The sequence below is a fragment of the Macrobrachium rosenbergii genome, chromosome 26 (genome assembly GCF_040412425.1).
Source record: "Macrobrachium rosenbergii isolate ZJJX-2024 chromosome 26, ASM4041242v1, whole genome shotgun sequence".
NCBI classification, from domain to species: domain Eukaryota; kingdom Metazoa; phylum Arthropoda; class Malacostraca; order Decapoda; family Palaemonidae; genus Macrobrachium; species Macrobrachium rosenbergii.
Genome location: NC_089766.1, coordinates 20071637 through 20099150, shown reverse-complemented (window position 1 = coordinate 20099150; position 27514 = coordinate 20071637).

Sequence of the window (27514 nt, the reverse complement as noted above, 5' to 3'; positions counted from 1 at the left end):
GCATCTAAAGCCTATCATACATTCTTCTCTCATAAACAGACTGTTATGCATCAAAAACTTGTAACTGCATACACTGCACTGACTTACTCTAAACAACAGAGAGAGAGAGAGAGAGAGAGAGAGAGAGAGAGAGAGAGAGAGAGAGAGGAGAGTAATTTCAAAATCTGAGAAATTAGTTTGAGAAAATTAAATTGACTGGGGAGCATGAAATGGGCCAAGTGTAAAATCCAAAAGCCAAGGCATTTTATACTTAAGTAGAAGTACAAAACCATTGCGAGTTTTTTCTTGCCGTAAAACTGAAGCTGATCTGAATCTAACTGAAGGGAAAAATTGCTGATTTATTCATAAAGTTCATAACAGAAATCATTCATTAATGAAGAAAGGGTAAGCAGAGTTCGGCTATGGGAAAAATTTGACATATTGTTGAAAACTGGAAGAGTCTGAAAAGTTTGAGAGACACATTACAAGAGGGAAAAGGTTCCCACATGTCACTTTTGTTCAGATTTTAAAGTTACCATCATGTGTCATTAGTACATAGAGTGAATATTTGTCTATGAATTCCTAAAGGGACCTTGAAATTGAATGACTTTTGTTGCAATTACAGTTTAGCTGAGTTATCAGTTACCAATTACAGACAAATTTAGCGTCGTCTGCTAATTTGCATTTAGATTCGCTATTGAACATTCCCTGAGTTTGATGAGCGGGAAGCTTTCATGCAAAAGAAAGACAGACCAGAAATTGGAATACATATTTCAACATATGTATGTTTTACCTAATTATTTATTTGGATACTGATTTGTTTATCCATATCAGCACCAGGGTATTTGCCTCTGCCATTCAAATTATTGATTAAAGGGCAGAGATGTTGCGCCATCAGCTACAACAGAAATAAATCAGTCAGATTAGAAACTATCAAAGGGTTTTGGGAAAATAGGGTTTGGTTCTAAAGGGGCTTATGCCAAAGTCTGTCTAAAACCACAGAGATCAGGAGTAATGACAATAGAGATACCACAGAGAAAGACCAGATTAATTAACAGGTAATCTTATCTTGCTCACGGAATCCAAACTGAGCATCCGCGAGATGTCTCTCAGAATCAGAGTCTGAGGTGAGGCTGTGAACTCAGGAGGTTTCAAAAACGATCAAAGCTAAAAAAACCTTCTTTCAAGATGATATTTTGTGACTGATGGAAGATCTTGAACCGAATATTGCTTGGCGTTATCAGAGGGGAAACTTGTTTCAATCACTGAGTGAATGGCACAAGTTGTAACCACTTAGAATACTTGTCAAAACATGAAGCCAATCCATTATTATAAAATAACTTTAACTCGATTAGCTGGTTGATAAATAATTGTGTACGAGCATAGTCATTTCCATCTTTTAACCACCGAGGAGTTAAAGAATGACCAGTTTGAAGTCGCATTCAGTGAATGAATGGAATAATCATTTATTTGGAAACTTTAAAACAAGAGAATTCAAAAGGTATCCGAGGAGGATTGATCAGGCTTCATTGATGATACGTCAATCTTGTGTCATTTTATTTGCAGGCTGAAAGTTCAATTCTGACAACTGAAAAGAAACACTATCTGGATTTTTTCTCATCTAAATTTCATGTTTTTTTTTTTCTAGCAGAACAGACGTGAATCTCGAGTCATTTTTCTTGAAATAACGAAAAGAAAAACGATTATTCTACTTAATTTGGTTTTCTTATTGAAATAATAATGATCACTGACTTTCTCAGTCATTTTGTAAAAAGAAATTTCAGCAAAAATTCCTCCTGTAGATGGTTAAAGACTCTTCTGCTCTGTTTATGGGATAATGATGAAAGCCTTTTCCTGACCTTTGAGTGTGATGGTTCATGCTTTTTGCCTCAACAGTCCCTCTCTTTAGCTTGACTCAATGGAAAGAGGATTCAACACATTAACTGTTTTTCATTTTTGAACAACAACCTTATTCGACCAGAAAAGCAGTTTTAAAAGTTTTTTCCTTCCCATATTCATGGAATTCCACTCCATGTGATGAGACTAAATTGCTGAAAAAAAAAAAAAAAAAAAAAAAAAAATCAATTCTTCTTACAATCTTTCTTGAAATCCAATAAGCTGATAAAGACACCATTTGTGTACTAATTATGTTTGCTAATCACGTATTCGTTGCCTAATGACTGTTTAATGAGCAATCAGGACTTTAAAAAGGACTTCAAGAGGTTTCGATATCTAAGAAAAAGCTCTCTTCATGGAATAACGGTGCATAGTAAGGAAAATTTTAGTCTATGTTTGTGCTTATTTGCTTTAATAATTAGATTCTTCAAATCCTAAGAGAGGGTGTCTTAAAAAAGAAAGTAGGCGCTGCCCCACTCACTCTTTCCCACCAGTTCAAGGCAGAAGATGACTTTGTGTGGAATCATTCCAGCACCACGGCCACCTGAAACACTTCCACAGATACAAGTGATCGAACGAATGTGATTTCCAAGACTCATTTCAAGCGCTGCTTCATTCGCTTCTGTTTTTAGAGCCCTCGCCTGCTTCCTCGATATCAGGGGAGCTTTCTCCCGACATTTAAGCATCTATGAAGTGCTGGTTTTGGCGGTGATATTCTGCCAAGTTATGTGAGTACAATCTTAAACATCAATTATAATGATGTTTGAGATGAATGAAAGAGTGATGAATGACATGAACGAAAGAACGAAATAAAATTGGTTTTCTGAGTTCCCTGTCTTATTTCAAGTTGTAATGTTAGAGAGAGAGAGAGAGAGAGAGAGAGAGAGAGAGTTTCAAACCTAGCGTACGCTCCAACCCAATATTCCGTCACTATTAACAGAAGTGGCACCCTGACCCTGACTGGTGCTGCCCAGAACTAATCTTCCTCCCAAGTGAATTTGAAGGCGAGTCGGACCTAGGTTCAGGTGCCCCCAGCTCTCCTCCTCCGACCATCTCCCAGTATTCTGTCCTCTTCCTGTTCTGGATGAGTCATGGGAGTTCTCTCTTTGCATGGACAGTACATATCTTATACGTTATTATGATAGCCATGTTGCTGCTAATGCCTATTTCTTGCTTGCAGTCTGTTTAACACTGATTCTCTCTCTCTCTCTCTCTCTCTCTCTCTCTCTCTCTCTCTCTCTCTCTCTCGCAAAATCATACAAAGGGCAGACGTCAAATCCAATTGTGTGCCTGAGTATTCCCAGAGACACCGCAGCCGAATCCATCTGCAGAAAAAATGAAATTGGTTCCAATACTTCAGAACGCAAAAGCTCCATGGAACTGATCCTATAAAAACGCTGGCTGACTCAATTGCTCGTTTACCCGAGAGACAGATTGACAAATAAACAAACTGACAGAGAAGAGAGAAGCAAATGTAATAATAAAGCAAAAGAAAATTGCTTCAGGCCCTCTCACTCATTTCAGTTTCTGTATCTACTTCAACATGTTCACTCCAGGAATGAATTAATAAAATAAAAAAGAATAAATCAGCTGAAGAGTAAAACTGGTAAAACAGGACTCGTTTCGGTATGAATATGTAAAAAAGGAATTTCATGCGTCACAAACAACCATTTGTGACTTTTCCAGTCCAACCAAAGTCATCCTTCTGTATAAATACAAGCAGTGTTTGTAAGAGGACGCAGCTTTCTATTTTAGTTTTCTGTAAAAGAAAACTATTGAGATGGCTTTTTGTCTGTCCGTCACTTTTCTCTCCGCCCTCAGATCTTAAAATCTACTGAGGCCAGAGGGCTGCAAATTGGTATGTTGATCACCCACCCTCCAATCATCAAAGAATTTTTAGCCTCAATAGTTTTTATTTTATTTAAGGTTAAAGTTAGCCATAATCGTGCTTCTGCCACCGGCTGTGGCTGAAAGTTTCATGGGCCGCGGTAGAGAGTTTCATGGGCCGTGGCTGAGAGTTTCATACAGAATTATACGCTGTGCAGAAAACTCGATTGCACCGAAGAAAGTTCGGCTCATTTTTTACTTGTTTATATAATGTCAGATCGCCACAAACACATGTGATTCATTTTGAAGGAGGATATTCAGATTCAGTACAAACGTCTTCTCTTACTAAAGGACAGGATGCAGCATTGATGTATTGCATTATGTTTCGCTGTCGTTACTAATATCAAAGCAATAATAATAATAATAAATAATAATAATAATAATAATAATAATAATAATAATAATAAGGATGTATATTTCAAAAACCTAAGTGCAGATCTTTGAAACAGGTCAGGAAAAACATTCATTAAAAGGGCATGCTTTCTCGGGTCTCTGTCCCCTTCCAATAAACAAATAATGAATAAGTAAGTCCTCTTTCCTCCTGCAACTCTGAGATGAAAGAATATATATATATTATATATATATATATATATATTTATATATATATATTCTATATATATGATATATATATATATATATTTTCAGGCTCAAATGTTAGAACAAATATCCATCATCATGGAAGGATATTCAATAGTTAGAATTGTGTTCCTGAGAGTGTGAGGAGATAGAGAGAGAGTCTTTTATTATCCAAACAAATGAACTTTCAATCGAAAGAGAAAAGAATCATTTATAAAATTCTTGAAGCGAATGAGAAGAGTCTCTGAGACTGAGGAGGAGATTAATGTTCTATTTTTGGTCGACGGCGCGAAAACACGTCTCTAACTCCTTGTTTATTTATTTTCTTTGTATCTACTGTTTATTGATTAACTATTTCAAAAGGCTGCATTTATTCTATTCTCATCATCGGTTGAACACTGGAGGTCTGTTATAAAAAACGATCATAATAACAAAGATATAAGAAAAGGTATTTATCAGCAGCATCAATGTAGATTCGGATGCTGAATTAACTCACTATTAGGCAAGCCACATTGAAAAGAAATTAAAAATGGTGACGCTACTATATTTATCTGTGACTCAGACAACATTAGTGAAGAGTAACTAGGGAAATATTATGGTCTTTTGCAAGGTCTTAACTGCAGGTGAATTGAGGAGCTTCTCTTTTGCTTTGTAGGTGCGAGCGGCGTTCATTTATTCCAGTACTGAAGACAAGAGAAGAATTTGGGCCATTTCATCCAAGATGCCGAATTGTCATTTGCTCCAAGTACCCATGGGATCGCTCGGTGCATGTCTCCTGGCTGCTGATAGCCAAAGACTGGATTTTGAGAAAGGTTTCATGCATAATTTTGTTGATGTGTTGAGGCCCGTTCCAGCTGGGTGGGCTGGGAATCAAATTGGGAAAATGACAACTTCCTAAATAAAATCTGAGAATTTTAGGGCAACATGAAGGAAGACTTAAATTCCATGAATATCAGGTATTATATTTTCTTGATGCCAGATTTACTGGTCCCCGCTCACACTGGGTGGTCCTGGATGACATAAAGATAGGAATTGGATCATGGGCGTGGCAGGTAAAACACTGCTAGCTTTGTAGACCCTTGTTTCAGCCATGGTGGTCATAGACTTTATTTTTCTAAATTAAAATCCGAGGCATACCATCTTGTTTTAAATGAGGGCATGATATCAACTGTATTAATACACACGTTGGTTTTATTCAACTGGTCCTAGATTAAGGGGTGCAAATATTATATAGCCTAACAGGGGCCAAAAAATACCATATATATATATATATATATATATATATATATATATATATATATATATATATATATATATATATATATATATATATATATATATATATATATGTGTGTGTATGTATGTATATGTGTGTGTGTGTGTGTGTGTGTGTGTGTGTGTGTGTTAAACTAGATCAGTTGCACAATTGTTCTGTGCATTAATACAGTTGATATGCAGTTGATATACAGGTCCTCATTTAAAGGGGATGGTATCGAATGCCGATTTTCATTTAGAAAAATTCGGGGGGAGCATTCTTTCGGCAATGAAAGGAAAATCCTTTTTCGGCACATTCTTGTATGAAGAAACCGAGACGGCCACCGCTGCCCGAATGATGCCAGGCCATTGGAAGACAAAATGCGTCAGGTGTTATAATGGAGTGGTGGAAACCTTCCCCTGAAGAAATGGAACGTTTTAATCATCCTGAAAATACAGAGGAAATCAGAAAGTTCCACACTGGAAATGAATGCGATGCAAGGCCTGATCACACTGGTTGTTTCTTGGATTTCCAACTTTTCGCAGCGTCTCAAGGGCTTCCGTCCTCTCTAAGATTTATCCTAAATCTTTTTTCATTTCAAATGATGCTCCGTCTCTCTGTAATGTTTTATTGCTCTTACTTTCAAAAGTGTTCATATTTCTTCCTGTATAGATATATTTCTACTATATCAGAACCGAAACTTCCTTATCATTCCTGAACTCACCAGATTGGTCGCTTCCGCTGGTGGTCTAAGCTTAGTTTGCTTATATGTAGTCATCCTGTCTCACGAACTCTGGGGAATCGAAAGGAACTGTTTGTGAGATCCACTGTTTCAGAAAGGGTCTGGCATAAGGAAGGCATCTTTACTTGAATTTTTCCTGCAGTTTCCTTCACATCGAAATACCTTTCAAGTTGTGCACCTAAATGATCTATTTCCTTTGGTGGTGTCGCTATATCCCTGCTGCCCTTGAACCCCGGGGGCAAAGTCCCTTGCTGTTTTGATGCTCACCATTTATATAAGACCATAAAAAACCAAAGACTTCATCATGTGAAAAAAACAAAAATTCCAAAGTCATGGTCAGTCTTTGCATGGAAGCTTCCACGAATCAAAACTTTGCAATGTTCGTTTGTGAATCTAAATGCAAATGTCCTGGTGACACTACAAATGGTCATTAAGCCATTCCGTTTCAAAGTTCTTTCAGAAATTCTGGGGACTTTTATCTCCATGGAACTCACATATAAATGTTGTGCAGAGATGTCGCTAAAATAAACACTTCGCCATCATTATAAATCTCTAGGATTACAGAATAAGTATTCACGTTTTTCTGCTGTATCTCCCGCAGGAAGTCTTAATCTTAAAATGAAAGCAGAAAACTTTTGTACATTCACACTGATTTGTCAAACGTATTCTGTTCCGAGAATCATTCAGTTTTTAGGTAGCATTTACGTGCTTCCGTGGGTTCTATCTGTTTGTTTGCTTGCCCACCCCCCCTTCCCCTAACGTAAACTCGCCAGCAACAATAACAAACCTGACCGGTAAGGAGGCACCAATCACTAAAAAGGAACAATCGGCAAACGATTGTCCCAGAAAAATAACCACTTACCCTTGCAAATTCTGGGACTAGCATACATCACAAGACTTCAACCTTTTTAAATGTTAGCAAGGACACGTGCAAGAGAAGGGATGACAATCAGTTAAACGACCTTCTGAAAAAGAAACATTCTTTCCCAGGGATGCATCCAAAATATTTTTATGTTATTACTTGTTTCAAAAGAGTGAGAAATGCGAGAAACAAGGAAGAAATTGAGGAAAATTATGATCTTAGAATAATCCGAAATCATGGGCTGTAAATCTAAAAAGAAGATCCTGAATATGTCATTTCATCGTCCAGTGGATCTGCTGTTCCGGCTGTGAAACCTATCCGATGTCAGTGTAGTAACTCCAAAAGAAGACGAAAATATTTTTATATAAAAAAATAAAGTAGATAGACCCTCCCAAAGATTAAACAGAGCCTGAGTCTTTCAGAAAGAAATCTTTCCAATCCTAAAACAATGCCTTGTTCTCCTTTCATCTCACGTATTATTTTCATGAGGGAAGTGGAATCGATTGGGAACAAACCAAATTCTCTTTACAAATCTCAAAGATTCTTGATATTAATATTATTAATGTGCAAAAGCAACTTAGTAATTCATGGATCTTGCATTAGGTTATTATATTGTTACCTTGAAAATGTACCAGTTTTACACACACGCGATGATCATGGCCTCAGGTGGGCAGACAATCTTCATGGACAATATTCTTTTCATATTAGTGATGAAACTAATAAACATTTATCATGGTCTTTTTAGACGACTTTTAAGGAAGCGTTTGTTTTCAGTCCTGAATATATTTATATCGATCCAATTTATATATATATATATATATATATATATATATATATATATATATATATATATATATATATATATATATATATATATATATATATATATATATATATATACATATATACATATATATATATATATATATATATATATATATATATATATATATATATATATATATATATATATATATATATATATATATAGTTATATATATAAAAAAATATGCATTAACCAAAAAAGAAAAAAAATTATCCTGTTATATATTCAAATATATATATAACATGCAAATGTGTTAGTGTATTTCAGATGTGCATCCAGATATTAAATGTGACTGCTGACATCAAAAGACATGAAAAAAAAGCTTCTTAAAAGTGCTATCTTATAAAAATGAGGATGATAAATGTTTATTATATATTATATATATGCTTTGAGTATACTAACATGAAAACAACTTAAAAAAAGAAAAAAAATTACAATCAAATGCAAATGTTTTAGTTTGTCATTTCCACAATGAGGAAATGATCAGGGCAGGTGATCAAGGTGAGGGTAATGTCCCTGTGGCGTCGACTGTGATTGACCCTTGAAGAACGGTCAGAAGCAGATGATAGTAGGTGCTTTGAATTTATTCTCTTTAAAGTATATTCATTTCCGTCAAAATGATCAAAACTTTCAGTAATATATGTGTATAACATTCTAAGAAGCTCTAGATGTGTATGAATATATAATTTCTTTTATAAAATCCCATGTAATTCATTTCATCTATTAATACAAATATATCTGAGGTCAAAGTAATTCTTTGTTCACATTAATAATCATACGCAAATATAAACATTAATCTAAAATATGGTCTCTGGTAAAAGAATTATGATCAAAGGACTTTTACATCTACTTGTCAATCAGAATATTAATGTGACTATGTAATCCCTCCAAGTAGACTAATCAACATCTGTAACCGTCTTATAAATAAATATATAATTTCTTGCCTGAAAGGAACGGAGGTGATTTTTTTATCTTTCCACTAGATTTACTCTCAGTTGCACACTTTGCTTTCGGTGGAAGTCAAATGAACATAAAAATAGGATTACGTGACTGCAAACACACGCAAAAGACATACGCGCGCGCTCGCTCATATATATACACATATGAAGCATATATATAATATATATATAATATATATATATATATATATATATATATATAATATATATATATATATATATATATATATATATTACAATCATTTTCTTCAATGAGAGAGGGAAAGCAGAGACCGAGGACAACAGAGAATATCACAGGCGAAAAAGAAAATAAAAGTTTGAAGAGCCTCCTGTTCCATAAATTATGAACACTCAAGTTCAAAAGCAATCAAACCTGACATGGACGGCTGGCAAGCATGGCAATGTGAAAAGTCATGGCGTTCTTGAAGCAGAGGAAGAGGCGAATCGGGAATAATTTAGGTTAATGGATTTGAAATTCCACAAAGCCCAACGATATCGTGTGTGAAGTGCTTGAAGGCTTTGGTTTTGCTAAGAATGGAAATTGCTGCAAGCGGTGCAGAATATTCACTGGGAAAGGCTTCCTTTGGTGCACAGGAGGAAGAGTGACATGTGAGCAGGTTTCATTTGCACAGTTGAGTTGGTGAGTCATGTTCATTTGTTAAAAGGTTCTTTGCGTTACCTTCATTTTGCTACAAAGCCGCGGGCTGAATTGGGACTGCAATTGCACAGTAATTTGCTTTTGCTTGGTTGGTTTACATTCAACTGGCCTCGTGCCAATACGTACTAAGTATCGTGAGGTGGTGAATTGGATGAGAGGCCTGATGTGGACCTCTAAACAAACATTTCCTGAGCGTAAGTAAGAACTTTCATTGTAATAATTCCAATAATGGTAAAGATGACACTGAAAACCACTGAAGCAGAATGAAAAACCTATTGAGGTAGTAATAACAACAGGAGCATCGACAGCCATTTAGGCACATCTCGCTAGGTACTAATTTATCGCACCCAAGGGAGCCATCACAACGGGGCTACCGAATGAAAGCTTTCGCTTAGGATTCCTTTTGGAATTTCACGAATTCTTTGCTTTTAATTGTTAAAAGAGAGAGAGCTCAGAGAAGTAATGACTGAATAGCATCAGCGGAAAGAACCAGGGCGCACACTATACTGTACATAGACATAGCATTGACTAGACAAAATGTTTGCAGTTCAATCTTATCGAAGGGGAAACAAAGCAAAAGGAAAATACTCCGCAAATGTGATGCCACGACTCAGGGAACGTGTTATAATGCCAGATAAACATTTAATGACCAGAAGGAAGGAAAGGAAATGGCGGCATCTACTATACAGAACACTTCACTTCCAGAAGGGTATACGAGCAGCTACCTGACCTAAATGGTTCCTCCAGGTCAGGTTTATTGTAGCCAAAATACCTAAATGAGGACGTTGAATGATTTGAATAATCATCGATAGTGGTGTACGTTTTGGCAAGCATAAATCAGCCATACAGGCTGGTAAATGTTCATGCTGTAGAATTAACGTGACAAGAATTATCAAAGCCACTGATTGAAAATACACATTATTTTTTGCTTAAGTTTTCGGATTATATTGTCTGCCTAACGCCTTATTTTCCCTCTTTTGTCAAATATATTTCGAGGTCTCTAGATTAGAGATGAATGTATATATATAAACGATACATGAATATCTGAAGAGTGGAATTCTCCCACTTTTATTCAGAGACACTAAGATGTTTGGACGCTTAGGTCTATATAGACAGGCCTAAAAAAAAAAAAAAGGTCATTTGTTTGTGGTCTTATTTCCCTCCCTGATATTCTCGTAGAAAAGCCTTATAGAAATGAAACACTGGAAATGCAAAATGTGAAGCCGGAAGGCCTCGCGTTGGTGTTCTTTACCCAAAAGGAACAGGTAATAAAAATGACTGTGTCCACCGGTTAGATGCTCCTCGGGACGACCTATCACGAAGAAAAGGGCTGACATACAGCCTCTTGTCCTTTGCAAGACGAAGGAGAAACAGTTTTGATGGTGACCCAAGACCAATAAATTCAAGGTCTTCAGTTAGTTTGTCCTACACTTCTTCTTTACTTGAAAGTTCTCACATTCCGTTCGTTGTTTCCTTCCAACGAGATCTTTGTTGAGTATGTCTTTTTAACTTCGGACCATCTTCTTGGCCGCCCAACTTAGCCCGAAATTCATTTTTCTTTCTCCTCTTTCTCCCTCTGAAACTGGTCTTTGCTCATTAATCACCTCCTCCCACTCACCCACATTCTACTGCTCTCTCTCTGCCTTCCGGCACTTCTCTGTCAGCTTTATTAATCTTCCTTTTCTCGAAGCTGGATAAAAGTCTCTCTCTCTCTCTCTCTCTCTCTCTCTCTCTCTCTCTCTCTCTCTCTCTCTCTCTCTCTCAAATATCTGTGCTGTATATATATATATTATATTATATATATATATATATAGATATATATATATATATAATATATATATATATATATATATATATATATATATGTATATATGTATAACTGAATGAAAAATATGGAACGTGATGAATATATAAATAAAGATAGTTCACGAAAGAAATGGAAACACTGGAAAACACAACTTTAGCAGAAAGGTAAAGGACTGATGTCTTCTCACTCCCCTTTGCTGTTATATATATTATATATATATATATATATATATATATATATATATATATCATGATACATTACTCTCTCTCTCTCTCTCTCTCTCTCTCTCTCTCTCAGACATCTCGCTGGGAGGAAGGAGAATCCTACGTGAATCATAAAACACAAGATAGGTGATGATATATCTTCTCTCCCTTTTTCCGATTACGGTGGGTTATCATGATGCGACAGAAAAGATGGTTTTTCCTTATTTTTATTGATTTATTTAAGAAGAGTTTCTCATTTCTCAAGGAGCACGAAATTTTAATTTCATCACTCATGAGAAAGATACTGAGAGATATTCTTGATCGCAGGCTGGTGATGCACTGTCTCATGAGCGAACACAAGAGACACTGACGTTCTTATAAAAAGAATTCTAATGAAGAGCAAAGCCTTCTTTTTAGTTAACTCTTGCTTTCTGTTTGTATGTGGTAGAGTCTTGATTTTTTCTGATAGTTCTTCCTAACCAAACATTCTTCCGAGAAAATTCTCTTAATATGAATATAAATTCCCTGAATATAAATCGTTTGCATTTGAGTTTAGGAAAGAAACATTTCCATCTCAAGTCATCATCGTTTTAAACTAAGTTTTTTGAATTTAACAGCCGGGGAAGAAATTCCCGTTATCAGCGTCCTCCAACAAAATCATGGGCCAGACCAATAACAGCGCTCTAAAAGCTTATCCGAACTCGACCTGATTCGAGCATGGCGAGATCTGGGGTTCCCTTATCTGAGAAGCCTTATTTGCCTCATCTACAGACCTGAGTCAGGATTTTCCTCAACGATCTTCATCTTTGATTCCTGGTCGTTCCTCAGAGTCAAGGGCGATTGTTTTCGGGGAGGATGAACGTTGGATGCTCTATGGTGCATGGGTACTAGTCTCAGCGATATCTACCTCCAGTGGATTGTCATTATCACACGGCATCTGCATTTGTCTTCAATCTCATACAAATACGTTTTCATTACCTCGACATTTTCTGGAATAACTGAAGAAGTTATAAAGGAGATATATTATAGTGGATTTTATTTCGGTAGGAAAAGGAACGATCGAGCGGATGATAAGTTTTAATCAGGCAGTAAATTTGCTCTTAGCTTATGTTTTCAGTCCTAAGAATCCCCTTGATTATAAAGGTTAAATTAACGTCGGATTAAAATGTTCTTCAACATATAAAAGCTTTCCTTATGACCAACTGATTTTTTCCTATCCTCTCCTCTTCTCTTAGCCATGGTCCATAACACGAAAACACCAAAATATGATTTCTATATTAGTGTCATAATTGTTCTCTTAAAACCTTTCCTCCACAGTCGCTGTCTACCTTTGCAACACGTTTGAATCCAGGAAATAAAAAAGAATATTATGATTATCTCGAGTTTAGAAAGAGGGAAACTGACATGAAATGGACGGAGTTTGTTTGTTTATCTTTCCCTTTTTAGCTTCGTCAAGAAAAGTTTCTTCTTTTTTCCCTTTTGAAAAGAATTTTGGTAGGCCTGTAGATGTAGGGAAGAGGAGAGGGCAAATAAGCAGACACTATGAAAGGTGCTGGAGAGAAAATGCAGCTACAATCTCAGGTGAGGGCCGTAATAAACAGTGACCTAGACAGTAAATAAGCTCCACAGGGGCGTCTCAAGTTTTCTTATCTTTAATGATCTGTGGAGAGGGATTTTGAAGCTAGGTTTATGCTAATCATCAAAAGAATACTGAGGTTATTTTCCTCCATAATGACCCACTTTTCTGTGTTTCACGTGGGAGTTGAGATAGGTCCACAGGACTGAGAATTACGTCCATATGTGTTTGGGAGTTCCAGACAAACAAAGGAGACACGGATGATCACTTTGACGGATTCTAAGAAAGCGACTTCTATGAAAGCTCCAAAGTTATTAAAATTGAAAAACGAATTTGTTCTTTTTAACCTAACAGAATGAGAACTTATTCGTTGCAGGGAATGTCTTGAATAATGCTTGACACATCAGGTATAATTTCACAGTTGTTTTAATGATAAATAAGAGGCATGGAAGGCATTGTCTAATCATGAAAAAAGACTGGAAATGAAGTTTCCAGAAAATTTCAGAATCTTCCGGAAGACCATTACTTGACAAAAGGGGAGTGTTGAGTGTGAATCAGTGATCGTGCCTCATAATCTAACTTTACTGAAGCCAGCAACAAACCTCAATCATCTGGTGTGAGCGGCAATGTGTGGTGATTGAATGGAACACATCGAGTGCTGGAGAGTGAGCGAGCATCTTAAAGAGCTGTTCGTAAGTCAGTATTTACTTGTGATTATTGAAAGCTGAGCTCTGCTAGCTACGATAAGGGACATCTCGCGTCATTCCGTATTTGTGAAATGCTGGTACTCATCATGAAATTCTCTCTCTCTCTCTCTCTCTCTCTCTCTCTCTCTCTCTCTCTCTCTCTCTCTCTCTCTCTCTCTGTTAATTAGTCCTTCATATCACTGCATAATCATGAAGCTAAGTTAGTCATCACAAAAGCCAAAACATCTTCTGAATTATTGATGAAGAGAATGATTAAAAAATGAGAGATGCAATTAAGCACATCTTCCTCAGAAACGCTGGATAATTAAGACTAATGAAGTCAAGTTGCATTTTTATTGCATATTAATTGAACGTGAGTTTTATAGGACAACAAATAACATCCAGTTTGTTCGAATGTCTGCCAAGGAAGAACAGCTTGTTCTAGGGTTTCTTCGGGAATCCACTGAAGAGGAATATTGACGCTGAACCGCCAGTTTTGTTCGTCTGATGGATTAACTACAGCAGCGAGGCAAATTTAATCTCGTATCTCAAAATTTTGTATTTCAGTATATAATTATCATCTCATGGGAGAAAATATTAAAATACTATAGAATTTATTTGGGTATGACTGACAGCCAACAGCTCCCTTAATTAGGATAATGACGTGGCTAATCACACTTGCTGGCACCTTTAGACAGAAAGAAATATTATATTCAGTGGCACTCTGAGGCCTGAAGAAATTGTCATTTGGTTTTACTGGATTTGCCTTTGATGTCGAAAGATTCGGTGATATTCGGCCATCTTTCATTATTCTTGTTTGATTACATGAAAATATACAAATAAACATCTTTACTGAAATATTTATATACCAAATAAAAAGCAATAAAAGAAACAGAATGTTTACGAAGTCGTATAACGAATATAATCTTACATTTCTCCTTCACAACCCACAAGAAGAAGAAGAATGCTTTCTTTAAACAGCCGAGAAGAAAAAGAAGAAGGCTTTCTTTAAACAGCCGAGAAGAAAAAGAAGAAGGCTTTCTTTAAACAGCCGAGAAGAAAAAGAAGAAGGCTTTCTTTAAACAGATCTGAGTACAGAAACGTGCCTTTTTCTTCCTTTTCCTTTGTGACTGTTGCTCTGAGGAAAGATCTTCTGAGGACAGATCCTCGGAGGACAGATTCCGTCGCCTTTGACAAACACTCGGGCGCGGATGCCGCTTTATTTCGCCTGCGGACGAAAGAAAGTTTCTATATGGAAATGTGATGATGGGGGAATAATGACGTTATGGACCAGAGATGAAATATGCTGCTAGTGATATATCCGAATTTCGAGTAATTCAGTGAATGAAAAGGAGACGCTTCCAGATGGAAAATTCACTCCAAGAATCGTCATAACTCAAGGTATTTTTACGAAACTGAATCATAATCTCTCTTCACCTTTTGAATGTTAATTGTCAGTTGATTTCTACCGCAATACGGTTATAAACATTCACCATTTAAAAGCTAAACCTCTATTGTGATGGGAGCTGCTCTCGAAAAATACAGACTCTAGCAGAGAGAGAGAGAGAGAGAGAGAGAGAGAGAAGAGAGAGAGAGAGAGAGAGAGAGAGAGAGAGAGAGACCAACGAAGGGATATTCTTTATAGACAATTACTGGAATAATATTTCACAGAATAGGGAAACCGCAGCCATTGTTATTTTTCATTTATGTAAAAGTTTGGTACCCTAGAATGCAGCACATTGTAACTCTTAATTGAATATTATATATACAAAATGACTCTGTTTCCGTTCCCTAAAGGATTTTGCAGTTTCATACGTTATTGATATAATACAATTCTAAAATGAGACAGGTACACAGACAGACAGATGGACAGGGAAAGAGAGACAAACAGACAGAGGGACAGAGAGAAGTTGGGAATACAAACATTAGACCCTTACATCATTCAGAACTTTCTAAGGTCTTGTTGACTGGCTTTTCGTTTTTGGTTGGTGCATTTCTCTTGTGCTGAGAATGACCTGAATTTACTGATTTAGCTTTATAGGAGGAAACAAAAAAGTATTGAAATTGGGCATTGAAAAACGGGAGGTCCAAAAATATATATATTTTGGGTGATGCAGAAGCAGGCCAAATTTTATCGGGGGCCGGCAGGCAGGGTTAACGCTTGAGGTTCAGTTAGGTGCGTGTTGTCTCGGCCTCCAGAGTGTATGAAAGAAATGGCAGCTTCCTCTGGATAGGAACCTATAAAACCTTTAGGGCCTTTGCGAGAGAGAGAGAGAGAGAGAGAGAGAGAGAGAGAGAGAGAGAGAGAGAGAATAAACTAACGAGTGAACATTTGGAGTTGGAAAGTCTATAATTCCATGAAGTGGTTTCCCTGAACAACAAAGACTGTTTTTCTTTGCATCACCGAACAAACAATGATCGATTTGGTGAAGTGTTTTTGTGTTTACTTTCATTAAGGGGAAGTACAATATGTAACCCTGCCTAAGGCAAACACCTACTTCAACAATATTTCTTGCTCTTCCAGCAGGCAGACCTGTTTCCTTCATAAAATCTTATGAGGGGTCTTCAAATGACACCCAGGATCCTGAGTCTTTTTTTTTCTGTTTTAAGAACTTTCTAAATACGGGGGCTTTGCAACGCGGTAAATAACATCCTGAAAAGATATACTTTGCGTTAGCCGGGAGAATGTTCCTCGTGTACAATAAGGCAGGAAAAAGTATGACTCCAAAAAGAAAAAGGTACCACAAATCACAATCAACATAAACACAACTTGATACTCCCAGCCGTCCCATGACCTTTCGAAAAGGGAACAATAACGAGAACCACCAGAAATAAATCGATCAACAGTGTCATTCCAGAGCGTGTTCGCGTCACTGGGTGAGGATGCCAGTAGGCACTTTGTGGTCTTATTCTGAAGGATTCTGAGAGCTCCTATACAGGACACGATCTGTTTCAATAGAAAGCTAGAGACTTTCACGGCTCTCTATTTCTGCACAGTGGCTTTTTAATATTAAGTTAAACCCAAGGGCATGACTGAATGCTTACAAGAGTTATCCGAGGGAAGTGATCTCACCTAAGCTAATGTTTGGCCTTCGGCAATTTGCAGACAGACACTGATCATTCCAGGTGAACTAGAAGCTTTGGGATTAATTTGCGTTGTGATCTCTCTCTCTCTCTCTCTCTCTCTCTCTCTCTCTCTCTCTCTCTCTCTCTCTCTCGTAAAATTCAACAGGGAATCCTGGGAGAAAACTCAATCCGGCAGCCCAGTTGTGATGGCTTTCTAGGGTGAGATTAATCAGTAGGTGTCGAGATGTTAGCTTGTGTCTGTGGATGCTTCTCTTGTCTAAATACTTTTATTTTCCTGGCTGTAAGTGTCATTCTTTAGTATCATAAGAAAGATTATAGTCACTGCTCTTCTTTTTTGCTTTCAGGAAATGTTTGTTCAGCTAAATCCATTACGGAGAAACCGCTAATTTACTAACTTTATATTTTCTTTCGTATTTTTTCATGTACAATGTAGACTTATGAAAAGAGAAGTCAACAGTCAGGAAAATACCTGTAAACGAACTTACATGGAACCAAAATCTTTGAAGAAAATGTAGGATGAAAATAAAATTAAGATTATGAAAAGAAATATTGACAAAAATAAGATACGGAAATTAAAGAAACATCTCAGATTCAAAGAAATTTCTCTTTAGATGAGAATCTGTTGCAGTTTCTGCAAATTCGATGACAAAATAAAAATTAAAACCAGGGATTCTCAGTAGTCACATTGCTATCCTATCAGGATTAATGACACCAATTGTTTATGCGGTGTCCTTTATGAAGTTCCCTCAGATCATTTTATACCCCATCTATTTTTTATGCCATATATCTTAGTTTCTTCCTAACTGCGTCGTCAAATATTTTTGGGTTTTTGACAACTTACTGAGTTTTGTATTGCAAAAGGTCCATTTTCTAATGTCTTTGCTGCACCTAGGCTCTACTAATCTATAGCTGTTATTACTCCTTTGTGTGTTTCTGCTTCCTGTGAGATATTTTTCTAAGAAGCCTCTTGCATATTCTAGTGGTTTATTCTTAATCACGATGTATTTCCAAAGCACATTATATCTTGTATACTCAGTTCCTGCTTTTGTCGGTAGCCAAAGAAGCTCAACTATAAGATGGATGTGGCCCTTGTCATGGTTAATTTGAACGCCTTCCTCATTAGACTCTCAATTTTCAGACAGTTTAAAATAAGAGAAGTGTTACAGACTACAAGGAAAACAGACATTTGACACGTAATGGTACAGAACTACAAACAATATAAAACAATCTTTGATAACTGAAGAAAAAGCAACTGACAAAAATAACTAATGTCACTTTTCCTTCCGAAGGCAGCTGCAGCAAACGAGGCAATTCTGTTGCTTCAGAGACTCAATATCATCGAAATGGCCTGACCAGAGGAAAGAACGAAATGCAATTTTTATTTGTGACCGAGTAAAAAGTGAAAGTAATGGCAAGCATTCTGCTCCAACATTGCTTTATACAGAGATTTCATTCCTAATTAACCAACCGCCTGCAGTCATTCAAACATACGAAAAACTTACAAGCGAAATGGGGTTGAAGAAAGAGACACTGTCAGTTTGCTTGAATATGCAAATTTGGGTAAATATACATGGCATTTATAGCTTAAATTTCCCTCTTTCCTGAAGTAGGAGAGTGGCTGGTAATTTCTATCTAATGGGGAGCCTTTTCAGAACAGAAAGAAGGGGCTCTTCAACACCTGGAAGGTCCTACCGGCTCAGACACCGCGTCCCAATTAATGAAGCTCTTAGGTCAACCAGTATATCATAATAAGTCATTTTTTCCTTAATAGGTATGGGTGATAATCTGTTGTAGAGTTTTAGAACAGAGCTGCATGTCAAGTTTAGAAAAGGAGGGGATTAAACAATGGTCCAAACCGAAACTTATCAACCATAAGCGGTCGTTTAGAAAGGCCGACGACAAAATGACCGTTACAAACTGTAGGTGGTTTGTAAAATGAACCACGTCTATATCATTTTTGTGCATGAGATATACAGACTTGATTTTCATACACATCTACATAGTTATGTACTACTACTGCATATAATACGGAGCAAGATTAATGAGGTTATTTTTAAGATGATCTGTGTCCTTTCTTCTCTGGCCAAGTTCGTGACGGATCAAGAAATTTTGCCCGTCTTCGCTGAACCTTTTCCTCTGAAGTGACTTCTACTGCAATTTGAATCTGACGAATTTCGTGGTGACACCATACACCATACATCTCCCGAGAAAAACTACGTCCAGATTATATACATACAGTATATATTTGATATTTCTTTTGAAGGAAGTGAGCATAGGATGAATATTCCATGGGTTCGAGTTGAACTAAACTATTAAGGGATACTATTTTATGATATCAATAAAAGAAATTATGGTATATAATAACAGTAAACAATTACGAAATACGGAAAGTTATTCGTGCATTAAATCACTTAGTTCAAGCAGAAACTGAGATAGAAATAAAACTTCGAGACCAAACTTCAAAACTAATGAAAATTCACAACTTTGTTTCCTCAAAAGTTCAGAACCTAAAAAGCTCCTTCGATGGAGGTTTAGTTGCAGCGTTCCTTAAAGGAAACTGTCACCGACGCGAACTTCTCTCTCTCTCTCTCTCTCTCTCTCTCTCTCTACAGACTTTTGAAGTGATGGCCCTCCTGATAAGTTTCATCGTTGAAAAACGTTGAGAAGACAAAAAGTGTACGAAATGACTTGCTTTCCATTTTTCCTTTGATTATATCTTGAGACTGTTCACCTTTCCTTTATTAATCCTCTGGAGATTTTTCCCTTTTCTGACTCAAGCATGAGTGGCGGGGAAGAAAGAAGGTCCATTGTATTGTGAGACTGAAGGACATTTAGGAAGTTTTGATAGTTCACCCTTGGCTTCAGAGCAGAATTATATTGACGATATAGTATTCGAACGTTTTCGCGCGTATTCGCGGTCTTTTTGGCGTCTACGAAGAAAGAGAATGTTAACCCCAGACAAATGGTTTCTGTTTTTCTAAAAAAAAAATGTCTTGTGGTCTTAGAATGTTTCTGATGACTGTTGACTCTCGAGATCTACAATAAGAAAGGATGAAGGAGCCCTTTTGGGGTGGTGAAGTTATAGTTTGCTCCCAAGAGAATGAGGTAAAAGAAAGGGAAAACATCCAAATAATGACTGACTCATCTTTCTTTGCTTCTACTTTCTCTCCGGTCAACGCTCACTCCAGAACCTGTCTCGTCTAGAGTTAGGTTAAAGCTTGTCCTTGATGATTTTACTACAATAATTGCTCTCTCTCTCTCTCTCTCTCTCTCTCTCTCTCTCTCTCTCATTTAGGATGTATGTATGTGTGTGTCTGTCTGTCTGTCTGAATGTCATTGGCCTAGTAACAGAGGAAAGGACCAAGATATCTGAAAGGAAATAAATATTAAACTCATAATAATTCAAATAAAAACAAAATCCATGAAGGAAACAGAAACAATGGAGTACTGCAAGGCCTTTCGACATATCGTCCTTTACTTAGCAGACTAAAGAAATATAAAAATAAGTTTACAAAGAAAGCTCATATAAATGACAATTGGGGATTACAAAGGAAAGAATATGTACCTGGAATACAACACAACTGAAGAATTAGTAGAACTGCCAAAACAGGGTTAAATATTTAAGAGGTTTTACAAAGGATTAGGATCAACCTTTCAGAAGCAGGGACAGGACAATTAAAGGATTATACAATGAAGTGACTGACCACCAAAAAGTGTTATAAAAGTACAATTCAATAATTTTCTATTTTTTTTAGTAAAACAATAAAAAAATTTTGCAAGATGAACATTTTTACAAATAAAAAAAAAATATATTAAACATACGGATATATTGAAAATATATATAAGGTAACTAATTTGTAATTAAGTCAGTGATTTGTATCTTTCATGTTGTTCTTGAACATTTTTCTAATACAGGGGTCCAAATAATACATGCCAGGGCTAAGGTTAAATTACAGCTGGAAGTAAGCTGTATAATAGCTGATTCTAAAAGAATTCTAGAAGGGAAATCTTTCGATCTGGCAATCACTAAACTTTCAATCCAATTTAACCTGTGATAGTTTTCACTTAAATGAATGAATAGAGCATTGGATGATTGTCCAATTTTCACAGAATATGTTGTTTAATATATACATCTAAATCATTGCTAGATTGGCCAATATAAAAAGAGTGGCAGTCCAAACATGGAGTTTTATTTATTATGTTGTTGTTTGCTTTGGGATTATTTTTTTATTAACATTCCTTTTAGTGTGGTATTATAGGAAAAAATGAGGTTGACATTAAAAGATTTTAACAATGATTTTATGATTTCAAAACCACTAAAATAGGGCAAGCTAAGAATGTTCTTAGGGGTTTCTTTCGCCTGTTACTTTCAATATAAAACTTTTGTGGGCTTTATCATAACAAATATCTGGTATATGTGAAGGATGACGTAAATCTGTCCATATTTTTCTTATGTATTTAGATAAAGCTGACTACATATTACGTATGCAAGCCCTGCTGGATGATGATACAACTTACAAAGACCTAACAAAAAATCCCCTTGATCAAGTCATAAAAATTTCAATAGCACATTGAAAAAAATCCTTAAAGATAAAAAAGAACTAATAGGTTAGTTGTCAGTAAAATTTGCCACTGTTGGATCAGTATCATATAAACTTTCGAAATATATTACCTAGCTCTTGTCCCCGTTACTGGAACTATCTCCGATACTCTTATATAAAATTCACTAGATTTAGTTGGTAAATCAAACAAAATCACTTTTTGGTCCACTGATAAACCCATTAGTTTTGATGTTAGTTCTCTTTTTACTAAAGTCCCTATAGATTCTATTTTAGATTATCTTAGCAATGAAGTAATCCATCATGAATTACATCTACCTATAAGTCATATTACGAGTATTTCACTCACTATGTTGTGCATTTGTGATTGTAAGTTTATATTCAATGGTGGATTTTACCAACAAATATTTGGTATGCCAATGGGCAACCCTTTATCCCCACTCCTCTCAAACTTGTATATGGAACTCTTTGAAAAACGATATTTACCTAATATCATTTATACTCCTTTAAAATGGTATAGATACGTTCAGTAGTTTTGCCTGCTGGTATTAATGTAAATTATTTACTCTCTAATTTGAATAACGAGGTACCATCTTTTTAAGTTTACTTTAGAATTAGAAAAAGACAATTGCCTCCCTTTCTTAAATGTTTTAATACATAGAGAACTATTTCAATGCAAATTCAGTATTTATAGGAAACCAACCAACAACTTAACTTACTCCCATTTTTACTCAGGCCATCACCTTAATATCAAAATATCAATTTTTTCTTCTGTGTTTTTACAAGCTTTGCGCATTGTCAGTCCCCAGTATTTGGATAAAGACATCATATGTCATATTTCATTTATGCCACATTTAAAGAAACTACGTTTCTTAATAAATCTAAGATAATTCCCAGCATATATATATCTGTATCGATCATGAAAGGAAGGCTATTGTGAAATCTCCGTTTGGTCAAACCAGACGCAGACGTCATCAATAAGTACCTGTGTAGTGCTTTAAGACAGTGCGTCATCATACATTAGCATCCGTTTGCATAAACTCAGCGTTCTCCTTTTGCTCCAGAGCTGGAGGCAAATGTCACGTAGCCGTGGGAAGTTCTTGGGAACGAGGTCATATGTTTGTTCGTGTGTGTGCATCTTAGTCTTGCTATGTAAAAGTGTGACAGCTTAGAGATTAGATCGACATGGGAGATCATCCTATGCAGACCAATTGTATTCTTTGTAAATAAGTCTTTATACGAAATACAAGAAAAACCACTATGGAGTTTGTCTGAAATCCTGCAGAACGTTGGTCTGATCTTCCAAAAACAGTCTTATTCTACAGCCATGGAGAAACTGAAGATGTCATAACCAAACTCTGACTGAGTTCCAAACACAGTCCTTATAACCAAACACCTGGAGGAATTTCTGATGAAATACCTTCACACAACAGTGGTGGCAGCACACACAACAGCGGTCACATCAGAGCTTTCTGGCAGCACCTCTACATGGCGTCTACATTGGTAAACGGAAGCTCCGATACGGCGAGATGCCCAAAAAACCATAGACAATTGTCATCTTCATAAACAATGGTTACAAGCAGACGGAAAGAAAACAATCAACAACGAAAAAGCGAGGAAAACATCTGACCTTCACAACACATCTACCCCAACGCATGGCAGAGAGAGAGAGAGAAATCTACACAAATCTACGCAACATTGCACATCAACACTCCACGTTGTTCCCTGAGGGTTTCTGCAATCAACATTCATCAACATAAGAAGTTCAACATCCACGATAACATCCCTTCGATGACGTGTATCTAGCCAGACGGAAGTTGGACAGCAGAGGAACCTCGTCGACCTACTTACCAGAATCCAATAAAAAGCTAAGTACAGCCATTATTTATAACAGTTGGTATATTCATTTACAGTGTTCGGGTCTCGAGTGGCAGGTTGCTGATATAAGGTGAGCAGTGCCGTAGATTAATACCTTTGCCTTGCAGACGTAGCGGTTCCTGATACCTCATTTTTTCATACTTTTGTGTCCTTTTGTTTTTTTACGCCTGACACATTGTTAACTCTGTTCTTTTTCAGGAAAGTGCATTTTATTACCTTTCATTATTGTATTTTATGATGCATTTTTCATAAGTGACGTTATTTTTAGCGGTTATATGAATCTCGGTTGTTATTTACTTGCGTTCTGGTTTAGATTTATGAGGTTACGTAGCGGCCGTGTTTATTCATATAGGTTTCAAGATCACTTAGAGAGTAGGCGTGCGGATAGGAAACTTAGTAGGAAAATGACTCCTCCAACCCCAAGTGGGAGCGACCCCACCACTTCCCTACAGAATCCTGTATTATTCTATTTAACACTTGTAACAGCAATGTTACCTGAACCTTTGGTTAAGTGTTTTGACGAAAAATTACAATCAGATAGCTCAGAATTAGATATCTATAGGCAAGTTCGGAAACACTTGTCCAAGTGTACAGATCTCGATCCTTCTCTGATTCAGGATTTTACAAAGCAAGAAAACAAAAATCATGCGTCTACATCACCGCAACAGGTTAACTTAGTCACTAATAATCCATCAGCAGTCATTTGTTACAATTGCAAAAAACCTGGTCATGTGATAAATGAGTGTAGGTCCCGCTATTGTTCAATCCATAACAGTACGCATCATAAGTATAGTCATTGCAATGCAAGAAAGAAGAATTTAAACAGTAACACAAACATTCAAAACACCGGTAATGACGCTAAAAAAGCAACAGTACCATGGAAAGAACAAACATTACAAGCAGAACAGTAATGCAGGTCAGAAACAAGTACATTCAAATCGTTCCTCGGGAAAGCCAACTTCAGGCTCAGCAGTTCCAAACAATAATGCGTCAGTGAATTTTCCGAATGCCGGCGGGCAGACAAACACCACATAGCCAGCTTAAAGGGGGAGGAGAGTGATATTGGGTTATCATCACTTTTGAATCAGATAATAAGTTCAATGTTCTCCAAGATATGTGTGAAGACAAGAATTTTCCAGAAATCGAGGTAGTGTCTCCCAAACATGCAGAGCACGGTCCCGTAGATTTTTGCAAAATACACGCTATTATTGGCTCAGAAGAAGTTAGACCCACTTTGCATGCAGTTAGCTTAGAACACAAGCATTTCACCTTGTTTTTGATTCAGGTAGTCCACGTAATATAATGGATTTACGTACCCATCACCTTTTATTTTCAAGATTTCCCATCGAACGCTCTGATGTTCGTTTGTCAGAATAGGCAATAATGAATTAGATGTAATTGGTACATCTCAGATACAATACAGGTTGGGGCAACGTACTTTTACGGATACCTTTATCATAGTTGGCAATATTAATATGTACCCAGTAGTTATTATGGGATATCCATCAATGTCATTACATAACGTAATTTTAACACCCGCAAAACACGGAGTGTTTATAAAGGAAATTCTATCGGTCTTCACACACATTGAAATCCTTTTTTGGATCAGAAGGAGACAGAGAGTAAGAAGATAACGTATATCGAAGAGCCAGTCACTTGTCTCATAAGCGATGATATTGTTACAGCAACCCAACATAACTCTCAGGCACCCGTCCTTGCTGCGTTCGCACAGACCATTGAGCCAAACACACCATCGTATCTCACGGTCAAGGTTAAAAGAAAATTGCCAGGCTCAGAGGTTTTAATTCTTCCTGATACCTTAAAGATAAATGGGCTTTCAGTCACGCAAGCATTATACACAGTAAATTCTGATCATCGGGTTAACATTGAAGTTTTTAATCACTTAAATGCTGCTTTAACAGTACATGAAAATCAACATATTGTCAATATCGAAGCATATAAACATCGAATTCTTACAGTTGCTGAAATTAACTCCACTGAATCAGCAACAGACGAATCTCTTTTAAAGGTAATTAAAGGCAAGATCGAAGCAGACATTTTAGATAGGGATATAAGCAAGAAATTTTTTGATCTTTTATCCAAATATAGTGATGTTTTTCTACTAGTACTGGAGCTTTAGGCAAAACGGAAGTCATCGAACATCAAATTCGTTTAAAGGATAAAGACCAGGTCATTTACGTGCCTTCATATCGTCTACCGGCCAAATTTCTGAATGAAATCAATGTTGAGGTAGATAAAATGTTAAAAAGGGGGTTATTAAGAAATCTAACAGCCCTTATAATTTTCCCTTGATAGTAGTACCAAAAAGGACAAACCTGGAGGATTTGTGTTGACTTTCGCAAACTTAACGACCAAACTATCCCTGATCGTTTCCCAGTACCTTGCACAGATGATATTTTGTCTCTATTAGGACAGAATAAATTTTTTACTTCCTTGGACTTACTTAAAGGCTTTCACCAGATACCCTTACCTAAGGATAGTACCCAGTACACTGCTTTTAGTACAGCTAGAGGTCACTATGAATTCCTACGTATGCCATTTGGGCTACGTTGTGCTCCTATTACGTTCACTAGAATGATCAATATAGTGTTCGGAGATTTACTAGGAATATTCTCCATGCTTATATGGATGATTTAGTTATATTTTCCAACACCTTGGAGGAGCATTTAAGTAAACTAGAAATAGTCCTTCAGAGGTTAAGAGAACATCATCTAAAAGTAAAAATTTCTAAATGTGAGTTTTTAAAGACGAATTAGTCTATTTGGGTTTCATGGTATCTCGGCAAAGGTCTTAAAGTAGTCCATGATAAAATCTCTGCTATTAGTAAATTTCCCGTTCCTACTAATGTTAAAGCCATACAGCAATTTCTCGGGGTTTCGGGTTATTATCGTCGGTTTATCCGAGATTATTCAGTAATAGCAGCTCCTTTAACTGATCTCATAAGGAAGGACGTAACTTTCAAATGGGAATCCCAACATCAAATTGCTTTTGATACCTTGAAAGAAAAAATCAGTTCTGCTCCTATTTTAAAGTTTCCCGATTTTACTAAAGAGTTTATTATTGCAACCGACGCATCAGATCAAGGAGTAGGAGGTGTGTTACTCCAGTGGCATGACAATAAGTTTTTCCCCATTGCTTTTTATTCTCGCAAATTAAAAATGTCAGAGAAGAAATATGCAGTAATAGATAAGGAATGCCTCGCCATTGCTAATTCGTTGGTACATTTTAAATATATAATCTATGGGTATAGTGTCAAGGTTCTAACTGATCACAAGCCCCTTACTGACTTTTTTTAAAGGTTTCAATCATAGTCCTAAAAGAACTCGGTGGCACATGATTATCCAGGACTTTGAGCTAAAATTGATACTTACCCGGTAAAGCAAACGTAATCGCAGATGCGCTATCTCGTAACCCAGTACCAACACACTCAATACCTTTCGCTGATCTAGAAGAAATTCCAATTCCTTCGCAAGCTATGAAAATTGCTATCGAAAATGGTCAATCGTTAGCCCAAGCAACAGAGAATATTACAGATATAGAATGGAATCTAGATTCAGTACGACAAGAACAAATGAAAGATCAGAAATTAAGAGTAATAATAGATGCATTAAATAGGAATCCAGATGATAAGGAATATGTGAAATATACGAATCAATATTTCTTGATTAGGATAACATTCTATGCCGATCCGTGGCTAGGAGAACCAGGAGTTCAACACAGTTAACTAACGACCAGGTGGTTGTACCTATCACATTAATCCCAATCGTTCTGAAATGGCTTCACAACCATCCTCTGCATGGTCATCCTGGGTTCGAAATAACCTCTCAAAAGGCCAAGTCATTATTTTACTGGTCTACTATGTTAAAAGATATTAAGACATATATTAAAAACTGTGATATATGTTTCCGTCACAAGGGCCATACTAAGAATCCTGTAGGTCTCGGAACTTATCCCGTGCCTAGCAAACCTTTTGAAAGGGTACACCTTGATTTATTGACAGGTTTTACGAGACAGACCGGGGAATAAAAACCTCTTGGTTATCATTGACGCCCTTACA